This window comes from Sinocyclocheilus rhinocerous, unplaced genomic scaffold (assembly GCF_001515625.1).
Source record: "Sinocyclocheilus rhinocerous isolate Xijiao unplaced genomic scaffold, SAMN03320098_v1.1 scaffold757, whole genome shotgun sequence".
Classification (NCBI taxonomy): Eukaryota; Metazoa; Chordata; class Actinopteri; order Cypriniformes; family Cyprinidae; genus Sinocyclocheilus; species Sinocyclocheilus rhinocerous.
Genome location: NW_015662957.1, coordinates 1,595,947 through 1,609,492, shown reverse-complemented (window position 1 = coordinate 1,609,492; position 13,546 = coordinate 1,595,947). Strand labels below are relative to the sequence as shown.

Here is a 13,546-nt window from a genome sequence, read left to right as displayed (position 1 = left end):
TAATATTGCTTAAATTTTATTTGTGACTTGAGCAAATACCTTACTAGACACACTATTTATTTAGTGACTATTGATTTATTATCAAAACACTGCGAGATCATTTTAAATTAATTGTGTATAACCCAATTAATTCATAAGTTTAGCCACTTTGTGAAATCACAACCTGCACGTCTGTTCTCTCCCTCCAGCACTTTTATGTAAAAGTGACTGCCATGCACTCACATATTAAACAAAGATATGTTATACTCGCTCTGGCCAACAAATAATAGTCAAATTTATTGCCTCAGAGTCTGTTTCTTGTTCTTTATAGCTCTCCTGGACAGATAAACCAGTAAGGACTTGAACACAATTCATACAGCTTGTTTAAAGCTCGCACACTTCTGGTCACTATCTGTTGCTCTGGAAGTGTAACTTTTCCGCCATCAGTCTTGCGCTCATTTAGACGAGAGGGGCATTTAATGTCAGGTTCAAGCATGCCTCCACACTCGAGTTGTGAGGAAAAGGCTGGAGAAGTCATATTTCAGCTGAGATTTATGGGAGGAACTTCGCCCGCTCTTTTTACGTCCCCAAGCTATTGAAATGAACAAACTGTTCTCCGAAGATGTGGTCGTGAACGCTCAGGAAGAGGAATTGCTTTATCACTCTCGGTGACGGCAACAAATCAGTCGGCTTGAGGCACAGGAACACACACTCGCAGACGGATATGAGGACAGGCGATCTGACATTTTCCACAACTTTACGAGACAATACGATCATAATCCAAACAAAAGGAACTGTGTCTTGAATCTTTTCAAAAAATGTCTGTTTCTGTCACCCTCTCTCTCGTTCTTCTGTTTGTCTGACACGGTGAGATGAAATCCCATGCCTCTCCAAGGCTATCAACACACACATACCTTCAGAATACATTGATCAAAATCACTCATGCTTAATTTGAATATAATGGAGAGCCTCTCCTGGATGAGGGAGGCTTAATTATAGCTCTCTCCTGTGAACTGTTCGTACATTGACAGGCTTAATGCGAGGCTACTCTCACGAGCAATCTTCCCTGTCCAGGTTCTTGCCACCAATCATCCACACACTACAATTTGACTGCCTTAATATACGGCCCCTCACATCTGAGGGAATATGAAGAACAACTCCCTCCTTAGCCGCACGTCCACCATTCTTTGTGTCACTCTGATGGAACTTGTGATTGTTCTGAGCTGCGTTTCCCAAAAGCTTCGTAAGCCTAAGAAGTTCGTAAAAACGATCGTACGACTGATCTTAGGCCCAATCCCAATTCTATTTTATACCCCTTCCCCTTCCCCTACCCCTTGTCCCTTGAAACAGAGTGTCAAGGGGTAGGGGTGAAAATATTCCCCTAAGTATTGGGACACCACTACTATGCCGTCACACGTCATCATACGTCGTCTAGCTCCTACAATACACACACCTATACTGGTGTGCTGGTGTGCATTAGAGTCTTTAATTACTGTTCTATATTAATGTGCTGCTTACTGAAACACACACACACAAACGCACACATATATATCGGAGATCGCGCAGCTCACACATCCAGGAGAAAAGAAACTTATCAACGCTGCCCCACAACTTTTATTAATAACAGTTTAAATACTGAATCGCTACATTATATTTTCCAGCAACAAGAGGATAACTTAAAGCATGGCTACGTGCGACTGTGTTAAGTGCATTTTTGGGAAACACACGTGAAACAATAACGAATGATCGTAAAATGGCTCGTAGAAGCTTAAGCGCTAAGATCAATCGTTATCGAGAAACGCAGCCCTGGATAGAATGTGACATCACGCAGGAGCTTCACGAGGTTGACGATTGTTTGATCACATTGACAAATGGATGGTTTATAATGCAATGACAATATCAGAGAAGGATGTGAATTGACAGATGTTCTATATAGATATTAGCCTGTCAAGAAAATGCCAAGCTGATATAGAGGTATATGACAGTACAACGCCCAAGACTAACCAAGGGTTTATCAATGTTTAGATACATCTAACACGCTCTTTGTGGGTGGGTGGGTGTGTGTCTGTCACTGTCACAATTGCTGTGTCTAAAACCTAAGGCAGCTTCTTATGATCTAAAAAAATTAAAAGAGATGACCAAGCTATTATTTATATGTTCATAAGTTCATAAGTCGATAAAAAAGACAAATAAGTAAATTTACTCCATCAAATGTCCTTTTTATTCTTGCATGCATACATGTAGGTATAGTAGTAGACAGGATGTAACCAAACTTTAATTTCACACAGTCGTCTTCCAGGGTTTCTGCAGGATTTTTGAGCTCAAATGTAAGACTTTAAGACCTTTTTTAAGACCTGCACAAATAAAATGAATACCATATAAGCATGTCAGGTAGGGAAACGTTTACTTTACAGTAACATATTAAACTGTAAAATGACTGAAAAAAGCATGATTTACAGTTCAGATACAAGTTTTCACAAAAACAAAAAGTTTTATAAAATTATACATTTTATATTAATACAATGATACATTTCACATTTCAGCCTTTAAACTATTTTTAAGAAAACGGATGAGTCAAAAGTATTAGTTATTATACTAAATTAAATAATTATTATCAATAAATTATTATATTAATTAAATAACAAATACATTTTACTGTTTAGATTTTTATAATGCATTATCTTCTTATCGATCCACCAGTTAACATTTACAGCTCTGCGTGTTTGCAAAGTAAAAATATGGGTTGATTTTCACATTGGTCTGAACAAAACAGGCTTATTGAAAATTAACATTAATTCTCTGCCAGCAGGTGGCGCTTTTGGAAAGGCAGAAAAATACCTGTTTCCCCGGTAACAGCAGTACACAAAGCTGCCAGAACTGGACTGTGCAGCGCTCATGTTTATGTAATGAAATCATAGCATTTTGAAGTTTAATCGTGACATTAAGCTATATCGCAATTTTGGTATTTCCGTCCCCAAATTTAAGACTATTTGAAATCATAATTAAGACTTTCTTCTACAATTTAAGACTTTTTATGGCCTTAAATTTGATACAACTAAATTTAAGGCTTTTTAAGGACCCGCGGGAACCCTGTCTTCCAATGCAGGACAGTTGGGTCCGATTGGAGCTTTAGATGAATTGGAATTTTAAAGGTGCATTCACATTAACAAAATTTTTGCGAATTTTTGCAGTCAAAAAAGGTACATTATCTATTGTCAATAGAGTACTGATGTTTGAATCTCTTCAAACTAAGTAGCTTTCTGTAGGTCAATGTGCAATATTCCCAGTCACATTGATTTCTTTTGAAACATGGATAAACATGGACAGGGATGTATAAAGAGTTCAGAAATAATAATTTCTGTTGTTTAGCACTTTAACTTTGGGCAGCCTATAATATGTCACCTCCTAAAGCAATAGTTGTCATTTGTACTATATGCTTAGCTATTCATTCATCACTCATTCATCACAACATGGTCAGTAAATGCAGGATAAGTGTGTTTCATCAGTAGAGAAGCAATCGGACATACAGCAACTTCACTCCAGCCTGATCCCATTCTTCTTTTCTCTTGTGATTCGTGACAAATGACACAGAGAAATGATAAGTGATTAAAACTAACCAAAGAAGCCTCCCACTGAATCTCAATAGCATTTATTCTTTTTATCTGTGAAAACACCCCAGACTCTATCAAACATTTAATGATAATTGAGGAATAATTTGCACAGGAAGTCGGTTAATGCAACTTAAAGTGTTATTTCAGTTACACACACTGACAAATGAAAATCCAACAGAATAAATACACACTTTTCATGAGCGCCAAAAAAAAAAAAATTCTAAATCATCTGCAGTGTATATTTCACCATGAAAAATGACTTTGCCGGTGGTCATAATAATCTATAACAGTGTGTTCATCCTTCATCATTCACCTCACTAGTATGAGTGCAGATTTACACACTTCCACCACTTGTTTGTCTTCATCCTACACACAGAAGTGTTTGCGCTCATGTTGTTTTTGTCTGTCACACCAACATTTTCTATTTCAGTCGTTTGGTTTTGTTTTAATTTCAAACCTAAATAATCTTACAGGATTTTCGCTTGGCCCGTCCGCAAAAGGTTTGAAGTGATAGTGAAGACAAAAAAAAAAAAAACGCATTACCGTAAATTCATTACAGCGGCCCGGCAGCATTTATAAACACAGCGAGATGTTGTTTAAAATATCTGACTTAACAGATTACAGATATAAACTTTTTACAGCGGGAAACGAGTGGCGAAATATGCTGTGTTTACACAGGTTGAAGAAAGGTACACACGCGTCTCCTCGAAGCCTTGAGTGGCACGTTAAAAAATGAAATAAACATTCAATAAAATAAACAAGGGCTGCTTGTGTACACTTCCGTGACAAAGGGCCTTTACCTTCTCGGGTGGGAGTGATGGGGTCGAGGAAGGTGTGCGAGAAAGACCTGGACACATAACCTGCTGTCTCCCGCCCTCAGGTGCTGTTAAAGAACCAGTCCAGGATGAGTTTCAAAGCTGTTTTGAGTCTGCAGAGAGAAGGAGGGTGGGAAAAAGAAGGTATAATGTTACAACACTAATAAGAAATGCCTGAAGGGCACTAAAGGGCCTTTTGGCCCTGGAACTAAAGGATGCATACAAAAGCACTTCTTCAAGGGGAAAAGAAGGGAGGATCTCGAATCACATTCAATTAACGAGAGGTTATACGGCTACGTGCGATTGCGTTAAGTGCATTTTTGGGAAACACACGTGAAACAATAACGAATGATCGTAAAATGGCTCGTAGAAGCTTAAGCGCTAAGATCAATCGTTATCGAGAAACGCAGCCCTGGATAGAATGTGACATCACGCAGAGGGCCTTTACCTTCTCGGGTGGGAGTGATGGGGTCGAGGAAGGTGTGCGAGAAAGACCTGGACACATAACCTGCTGTCTCCCGCCCTCAGGTGCTGTTAAAGAACCAGTCCAGGATGAGTTTCAAAGCTGTTTTGAGTCTGCAGAGAGAAGGAGGGTGGGAAAAAGAAGGTATAATGTTACAACACTAATAAGAAATGCCTGAAGGGCACTAAAGGGCCTTTTGGCCCTGGAACTAAAGGATGCATACAAAAGCACTTCGTCAAGGGGAAAAGAAGGGAGGATCATGAATCACGTTCAATTAAGGCGAGGTTATAGTTAGAATGGAGAGAGAGGGGGAGGACTGCAGGTACATGCCTAAGCTCGGCCAATGTGTTTGTGTTTGTCTGGCAAGTTTGTTGTTTTTGGTCTCTAGAGGAGAGCGCCGCAGAGCCGTTACTTTGGACAAAAGGACTTCCTGATCACCACTTCCGTACATAATGGCTGCCTCTATCCTAACAATGACAGTCCATGCCAGGACCACCCGCTGAGCAGCAGCATGCGGCCACAAATCTAATGTCAGCCAATTATAGCAGCCCCTAATCAAACGCAACCAGTTGTAATCACTATAAACGCAAGTAGAAATTTCACGCTAACCGCGAATCATAGCTGGCAAAGACAGAGCGTGGTTATCTTTGACAAAAAGCCAAGTACATCAGCTTTAGATTTCGATCACACCTTTAAGCCAAAAAAACTAAAACTTAAAGGTGAAGTGTGTCACTTGTTAAATGTTAAAATAATCGTAACCCATCTTAATAAGCAGAGACCGTTATAAGTAAGGGATTCGTAGGTTAATTCATAGCGAAAACTGACACCTGGCTACCTGTTTTTCCTCTAGTGGGGAATGGGAAATGTATTTGGGAAACCTGTTTAAATGCTTTTTGCAGTTCCATTTTGTGATGTTAGTCTTTATAAGGACTTTTTTGATTTACTTTATATTTATGTAAAACAAAATAAAATAAAATAAAATAGTCTGAGGGCTCAATATTAATATTTACTGTGTTACTGGTTCACAGCACCCATTCTAGTCATAACTTCAACAAACAGCCTGGAAAATGACCAGGACATACTGATCACAGAGTGAAAGGCTCAGTGAAAGACAATTTAAAAAATAGGAGGGAAAACAGACAGGTTGTACTATGAAAGCACACCCAGCTTTTCACTGTTTAATGTCTCGCTGACATTTCTGCTGTGAGCAAGTAAGGTCCCCAATCCGTTGATTTTTTTTCCCCCTTCTCCTCCTGCCAGCCCAATGGAGACACACTGGACACATGTAGCTATAGCTGTGGCTGGATTAGATTTCACTGCAGCCTGGATTCTTTCTTTCATTCTTTGAAGGTTACAGTCGGCTGTTTGCTTCGAGAGCACCTTGATGTGTACTGAGCTTCACATATATGGTCCAAAATACCCCACAAAAAAAAGAAAGAAAAAAAGTGATCAGCAAGTCAAAAGTGATTTCAAAACGTTTTTATGAGAAAGAAAGTCTCAAGTGTTGCATTGGTATATAAACCCTGCATTAAACTCTAATTTGCGCATTTATAAATATTGTACTAATATTATTAGCTTTATTATTATTTCTTACAATAATAACTATGCTTTAAAAAATATATTCTTATTCTCCAACGACACAGCATAAGAAATTATTAGTAGTAGTATTAGTTTTAGTAACATTACTATTATTAAATGAACTATTATGACAGTAGTACATTTTCTATAAATAATAATAATAACACTAATCATAACAATAACAATAGTTTATTATTTATTTAGTAATAATACATGTTATTATTAACTACTATAAAAATAGTATTTTACTGTTAGTATTATTAAACAGAAAAAAATTATGACAAAACCAGGCACTAATAAAAAAAATAAACTGGCCGTCTCATAACAAGCTCAACATTGTATTACAGACTGTTGCAGGTGTAAAGGATTTATGACATGTATACGAGAAAATTAACTAGCAGTTCAACAGTTTTAGGAAACATCCCAAAGTAAACAGAAGACATTTAAAATCTGGCTGCTTTACTTTATTTTCACAGTATGTGTCTAGCGTGCTCGAGCTGTTTACATATCTGTCACTAGCTGTACCTGGTCTGGCCAGGGGTCCATAAACACACTTTACCTTCCCTCTTTCTCTCTCCCCTTTTCTTTCTCACATACATGTACGTGTACGCAGCCCATCTCTCCCTCCCTAGCCCTTTTCAGGACTGCAAACATTTTAAATAATGTTTAAAACAAATAGAGGTGGAATTGCTACCCCGTGTCACATCTGTGTTCTGTTACTGGTGACAGGAAAAGGGAGGGGAAAAGGCGGCTGCTCTTGAAAGGCTGCCACTTTAAGGAGAAGTTTTCAAAAACACCATTGACCACGCACGCACTTAGAGCTAATACGCAATGTCAGCAATGCCATTTTCCCCATAAATAAAAACATTTTGCTTGGGTCCCTTCAGGCCTGGACCCGGATCATTCGAAACCGAGGCTATAGAGGATATGGAAATGAATGAACAGAGCATTCCGTGTAAAACTTTTTAAATAAGGGTGATCAAACCGATCATCTGACCACAAAGAAAGAGTGGCAGGGTCGTGAATCGGCCCACAGTGTGTGTGTGCGCGCGAGTACGCGATGTGAACTCTGACACTCTGAATCATTGGCCAGATGCAGTCTGGTGTTACACACCCGGCCGGGACTATAAGGATGAGCAAGGCTTGACCCAGCTGACTCCTCTCCGCTGGACCACGAGAGAGCTTCTGGACAGCAATACTCTGAGGAGCATTATTTCAGCACACTGGAAAAATACTCTGATTGACGTGACCAAAAAGAGCTATTGTTTAGGTCATTTTTAGTCGTGTTTATTACGACTTTTGCTGACATGATGAATGATTGAGGACTGCTTTAATCTTCCAACTTCCCCGCTGCATGTTGAACCAACATGTAAACATTTAGATAAAAAAGTTCACTTAGAAGAACCCAGAAAATCTAAATAAAAGTCTTACATAAACTTCACAAACCCATCACCTGTGCACTTCTGTTCCTGCTGAGGAACTTTCAAATAGCTCCACCTAGTGGTCCATCTAGATTAAACACATTTGAACCTTAAAAATTCTTATTGAATAAGAATAGTAACTAAAATAAGTTTTTTTTTTCTTTCTTTCTATTTTTCGCTTGGTTTTATTACCATCTAGATCTCTAGTGTCAAATATTTTGCAAACAAAAGTCTGTGTCTTCCTGGCTCCAGGGTTCGGAAGTGCTGTCAAAACAGAAGGCAACAACAAATGTTTGTCATCGCTACAACCCCTGGGAGCATCGCTGTTTGCTCGGAACAGGCATCTGGCTATTGTTAACAACGGCTGCTTTGCTAACCCCAAACTGTTGACATCCAGTGTATCTTTTACAATTTGGAAAGATAGCAGGGATTAGAAGAACACAATGTACCTTTCTGAATTCAAGTCTAGCGTCCAATGACGCACTTCAAGATGTTTGATTTTCAGATCGACGAGAAATGAATTTATATTTTTAAATGTATACGAAAGCTAAAGTGGTGCAAAAAAGGAGGTGGGCTATGACTAACACCCTCTTCCCCCTCCTTTTTTTTCTCCATAACCCTTATCGTCTCGGACTAGAGGGACTTGGTAGGCTATAGCCACCTGCAAATTACAACGTAGTACTTGAAGAGTTAAGAATGTGTTTCTTTCAGGCTATTGTTGGAGTGCGCGGGTCAGGGGGTGGGGCGAACAGATTCTGGTAAGAGCCTTTAATCCACAGGCTGTCAGGCCCAAACCCTGCTTGACGCCCTATTGAAGTGTAACAGAACAAAACATTGGGCCCCTCGCTAAGCTCCTGCCCGGGCCCCATTCACAGCGACAGGAGAGCAAATTCTTCAGCTGCAAAAAGCCCCCTTCTTAAAGGGGAACACACAAACTTCAAAACAATTCAACAGACAGGAGGAACATATAAATGGCCAATCACTGTCGAGAGTGCATTTGTCAGGGACGAAAAATCTTGACATTTTTTCCCTCTGCATTTTCAAATCGCAATCCCGCTCTAAAACAACGAACGACCTTTGCTACAATAAAAATATATTGAATAGACTGCAACAATGCTGACATATTGCAATGCAAATGTGCCACTGCAATCAAAGCATTTCAAAGCTTAATGTGTAATTTCCAAAAAAAGACAAATTATGCATATCTCATTTTATACCAGTTGAGGTAATCTAAAATTGAAGGTCTCAATATTAAGTACCTTTGCAAATTAGCAACAACAAAAAAATCACTTTGCCACCTCCGCTCTCCTTGTGAAATTTACATTAATTTGCTTTTAAATGAAGGTTTTAGTATATAACTTTAGCCACATATTCAATTAAAACTGGGGAATGCAGAGTAGACATTCACTGAAAATATGTATATATATATGTGTTTTGTTTTTTTTTTGGCCTTTAACTCTGAAGGCTTGAAAACAGATGTGAACACTGCACATTTCAGTACATTTGGCCTGACTCAGACTATTGGGAATCAGAAATGGAAATACCAAATGTACAACAAAATATGACAAGTTTTATTACATTGTGATTAGCAAGGATTATTTTACCCTCTTATGAAGAGAGTAATACATTTATGAAAATGGATTTAATACTTTTCAACTAATGAAAGCCCTGTGGAAATTTTCTGAAGGTTAACTATATAGCGCTGCGTTCAAATTAGACTTAATTGTGCTATGAGTAAGATCTTGTCCTGTTCATTTTACTCAGGCTGAAAAGTAAATTAATTAAAAGTCCTGCCTTTGAAAACAAACAGTAAAAAAAATGACTGAATAAACAAAAATAGTATAACTAATTTATGAAAACTGAAATTGCTGTAGTTTTAATCACATTTTATCACATAAATTTGAACATCTAAAGAGCTATTCTAATGTATAGACAAAAATTATATCTGTGGTATTCGAGAAGAGCTCAGCAGTTGAAGTCATACATATATTAGGCAAAACTTGCATTAATCAGACAGATCCACTGACCAACCACAGCTCTAATGCTCTAGGTTAAGAGATGCATATTCATGATACATGTATTCAAATGCACAGACATGACCGACAGACTCAACCCCCTTCACAAGAAACCAAACCCCCTACCTCCTATTAGCCCTTTAATTACAAAACAGTGCTGCAGTATTAAAGGTTTGTTTAGATAAAGGAGAGCATCTGCTGAGATTAGCATTACATTATTCTTAGGGAGCAGAATAAAATGTTAAAACAGAAGACCATCAGAAATACAGTGACATTTAGGTTCCATCTGCATCCGCTGCTGCTGCTGTTCAAACATTGTGTTGATCATTTTGGATCAATAAGATCAGAATTTGGATCAGGTTCTTTAAATATTCCCATGGCACTTGATGAGGAAGAATAATTCAATTTACTGAATACATAATGATTGAGGTTCACAAGAAAATCTGTATAATCAAGCTGATCAATACAAAGAATCATGACATTGATATGCTTTTTTTATCATGGTTAATACAGACATTGGAGACTCTGAAGGGGCACAGTGAAAGTGAGTCCCAGCAAATACTCCAGTGACTTGGTATAAAGACCACAGTCCTCGAGGTAAATGGTACAAACTATAGAGCTGAAAATAAAAGCAGTATTTTTAAGGGAAACAAATGCATTTTCTGTTGGAAAATAGCAATTAATTATTTTTCTAAATATATAAAACAATAATATCAGTATATAATCATTTGTACAGCTTACAAAACTAGAAATGCATATTCTATCTGTCATATATTTATTACAAAAATACAATCTCTGTACACGAAAGTCTTATTTAAAGCGAAATACACATTTCTACTACATAAACAGCGATTCGCATGTTTAAAATTAAGATTTTGCATTTCAGGGGGGGGGGAGGACAATGCGACACAATACAATTAAATATCTACGGATTTAACTTCAAATTATCGTTCTCATATACACAACGACTGAGTGGCATTTCACTGATTTAAATGGGGATTTGTAAGCAAAAGATGGACAGTTATTCATCTGAACAGACGTCATGTCCCTTCGGAAAATTAATTACAGCCTTCAAAAACGCAGTAAAATCAAACAGCTCATGCAAAGATACTCCAGCCTTTTCTTATTGTAATTGCGTTGTGTATTTCAAGAAGCGCAATGAATTTCACGTAGAGTAGGCTCAAATATATTTTATAATCGTTCGGTCCCAATTAAATTTACAAATACCAGATACATTATCATTTTGCTGATCACCTCACCTGTACAATATTTGGAGTCTAAGAAAGTGTGGAAAATATGTAGGGGCATTCAAACTGCTAAAATACATAACAAAAATAATCTCATATTATCATAAATTCTACAAAGCCTACAACAAAGTGAATCTGGAACGTGCTGCAAACCAAACGGTTTACAATTCTGATCTACAACGACAAAAACGTACTAGAAGATCGATGGTTACTAAGCTTTTTTTCTGAATCCTTGTATTATGGCGCCTTCTTGTGGCCAGTGCCCAGCTGCAACAATTAACCCCCATTCACCTAAAAAAATGAAATCTGTCAAGTTTACTCATCCAAACCTGTAGGATTTTCTTTTTGGAACATTAAAAGAGAGGTCAGGCAGAAGGAAAGCCTCAGTCGTCATTCACATTCGTCAACAAAATTATGCAAGTCACAAACGTCAACAAAAATAAGCAAGTGAATGGTCACCGAGGCTTTCATTCCATCATATTATGCACAATATATCATTTTGTGTTCCACTGAAGAATCAGTTAAATCAAAATACTGTTTATGATATTAACATCATAAACTAAAGCATTAACAAACCAAAGCAATCTTGGTGAAGACAAAACTTATGAATAACCAGCAGATGGAGCCATTTACCATGTATACTATATATGTATAGGCACTGCTAAAATACTACTCCTCAGACAAAGCCCGTGTTTACATTTGTGTATAAAAATACACTCATAGTACAATAAACAGCACAAAAACGTCTACAATAAGTGTCTACTGACCTGATTAAATCCACATCATGTCACAGGACAGCATGACCATGATCTCCTGTAGCCTATGTACGACAAAAATACCATATCTCACATTTAGACCTACTAATATTTACGGTAGCTTCTAAATGTAATGACGTGTAATATTTGCATCCCTTGCCATCTTTAGGACAACTTTTTCCATGTTAATAATCTACCAATAACAAACGTTTTGTGTTGGAATTGCCTATAACAAAAACATAGGCCTATTTAAGTTGTCAGTTTGTTGCTGTTTTTATTTTTTATTTTTTGTTCCCCCCTAAATTAGTTCAAACTGATCTGAGCGCTTGATGAAGGCTCTGTTTGAATAAAAAACATGTTGTTTACGGCCAATATAATTTCACATTAAGTAACTGCGTTACTTTTTCCAAATTGTCCAGCTCACCTAAAGAAGCAAATGCAAATCGTGATAGCCCATCGTTTGGACCAGTGTTGCCAACTAATTTTCAGGGGAAGTTGCTAAAGGAAGGTTGATTTGTTGCTAAAAGTTGCTAAATGTTGCCAAATAAATTTTAAAAAATAGCTAAATTTGTTGCTAGGTGCTTTTGGAAGAAAAAGTTGCTAAGGTAGTCTGAAAAGTTGCTAAATCTAGCAACAAAATTGCTAAATTGGCAACACTGGTTTGGACGTTGCGTTTGGCCTTGCCCCAAAATGGCGCTCTAAAATCCATCCTGAGGTAAAGTACAGTTGTAACACTTTTTTGAAACTTTCTTGAAACACAAGGCATACATGGTCAACGAAAGTCCCGGTGTTGTTGTATTTCAGAATACATTTTAGGCTATATTTTATTTTCCAATTGTACTTAACATAGCTGAACTATTGAGGTTGATATGACCATTATATAGTAGGTGCAAATTCCTTATATAGGTGTAAACTGTATTATTTTTAATAATGCAGTAGTCACACCATAACAGGGTTTAACTAAATTAAATTCTGCTTTTTAAAAAATATATGCATTTGAGTATTTAATTGACTTTTTGTTTTGAGAAGTGTTGGGGAGTAACTAGTTACATGTAGGCCTAATGGAATTACGTCATTTAATTAATACAAAATAAATGTAACTGTAATCTGTTACAGTTACTGAGAAAAAAAAAGTGTAATTAAATTACAGTTACTTCTGAAAATATTAACGATTACAAAGGAGGTTACATCTGAATGTTTTCACACACATACAGATGTGAATGATTTCTTTCATAAATTGCATTGACTGCTTTAAAATATGAGACACCAGTGTTTCAGGAGTTTAGGACACAGAATAGGACACATGCTTATTCAATAACTGTTTTATTTCCTATTTGGGTTTGTGCTTTATTTTTTATATTAACTGTTTTTTTTTCCCAAGGCATTGTTAGGTGCCAATGTTTCCTGTCATAACTATGCAAATATTTAATTTCAAAAACAGTATCAAAGCTATTAAACTATATCTTGTTATTAATTATTTTAAAACTGTATTTAATCTCAGAACGGTCTCAAAATAAAAAGAGGTGCTAAAGTCTGATTTTGTGGTTGCTGTGCTTTAAAATTAAATGATTATAATCTTAATTCAAGTGGAGAAGGATTTTGAAAGTTTGACAGTAATCAGTGTTGGGCGCTATACTGTAAGGTTAACCCTGCCTGTTTAAA

General features: G+C 37.1%; 1 long non-coding RNA gene across 1 annotated transcript; it reads right to left on the bottom strand.

The window, feature by feature from the left end:
* Positions 1–4,859: 4,859 nt before the first annotated feature.
* LOC107728615 (uncharacterized) lies at positions 4,860–12,388 on the bottom strand. Its single transcript, XR_001638495.1, has 3 exons — positions 12,309–12,388; positions 11,897–11,949; positions 4,860–4,981 (listed from the first exon to the last, which is right to left on the bottom strand). It is a non-coding gene; the product is annotated as an uncharacterized LOC107728615 (long non-coding RNA).
* Between the last annotated feature and the right edge of the window lie 1,158 nt (positions 12,389–13,546).